At 53.5% G+C, this 1,403-nt stretch overlaps 1 protein-coding gene across 1 annotated transcript in view; it reads right to left on the reverse strand.

The window, feature by feature from the left end:
* LOC108798041 (rho GTPase-activating protein 32-like) overlaps positions 1 to 1,403 on the reverse strand; it is a 60,862-nt gene that overhangs the window by 34,818 nt on the left and 24,641 nt on the right. The window lies entirely within an intron of this gene.

A 1,403-nucleotide genomic window follows, 5' to 3' on the forward strand; every position in this document is an offset into this window, starting at 1 on the left:
CTTTACAGATCTGTGTACACTCCTCCCCCGCACACCAGATCTTACCGAGCCGTCTACTACCGGACCGGAGACACGGGAGGAATGAATTACAAACATCAATCTGCGCCGAGATCAATACTTCTGCAGACGTAATTGCATCCGCAAATTGGCAAAACCGACTCTGCCAGCGCTGAATACAAATGACCGCCGCATTGCCTGCCACCGAGAAGTTATTCCGATGCGGAAATTCCAGGCTGGACCCTGGATCCGAGATTCTGGAATCTATACACCAATCCGGCAACAACCCGGCTGCAACATCTACCCCTCACCAATCCGGCTGCGACATCTGCCCGTCACCAATCCGGCTGCGACATCTGCCCCTCACCAATCCGGCTGTGACATCTGCCCGTCACCAATCCGGCTGTGACATCTGCCCCTCACCAATCCGGCTGTGACATCTGCCCCTCACCAATCCGGCTGTGACATCTGCCCCTCACCAATCCGGCTGTGACATCTGCCCCTCACCAATCCGGCTGTGAGATCTGCCTCTCACCAATCCGGCTGTGACATCTGCCCGTCACCAATCCGGCTGTGACATCTGCCCCTCACCAATCCGGCTGTGGGAATCGGCGGCTGGCGGATGATGTGGAATGCCGTCATAACACGGATGATACATTGATTGTGGAGTCCGGATACATTGTTTCATGTTCTTTAATCCCTGGTGAAGGGGGCGGAGTTACAGCCCCGAAACGCGTTGGCTTTGTACACACTTTGTCTTTGGAATCAGTTGGTATCTGGAGTAGAATACGGCGCTGATCTATTGGTGTGTAGAAGCTGCCGGTCCAATGTTCAGATTCTCCATCGCTGCATTGCCGCCGCACCATTGGATGATTCCAACAATAAAGATATAATAATCCCAGAGGGGTTCCGGCGTCATTTCCCCCTCTGCCCCTTGCTGTGAGAACATCAATTAACCTCATAGCAATAAAGAGTGTGCAACTGTGCGTGTTCCTAGTTCTCAGATGCCGTCATAGAGGTATTGCCACGTGAACGGGCGCACACCCTGTCACGCTGTGACATCTGCCCGTCACCAAGGAGGTGACACGGGCAGAGGTGACACGGGCAGAGGTGACATGGGCGGAGGTGACACGGGCAGAGGTGACACGGGCGGAGGTGACACGGGCGGCCTGAACTGATATATAATAACAAACCTACATCCAGGCTGACCATACCGACCTCTGCTACAGAAAATGCCAGTTCTCTGGCTGCCATGCCGAGTCACAGATCCTTAACAATATGGAGATATACTCTGACTTTGCTCTTTCACTTGCAGCATGCTTGTTCTGGGTCCTGCCACACACACACACCTGAACACAGACATTTCTCAGGATCGCTCTGACATCTCAGCACATTCAGGAGGATTG

The sequence above is a fragment of the Nanorana parkeri genome, unplaced genomic scaffold (genome assembly GCF_000935625.1).
Source record: "Nanorana parkeri isolate BGI_ZX_2015 unplaced genomic scaffold, ASM93562v1 scaffold1388, whole genome shotgun sequence".
Lineage (NCBI taxonomy): Eukaryota > Metazoa > Chordata > Amphibia > Anura > Dicroglossidae > Nanorana > Nanorana parkeri.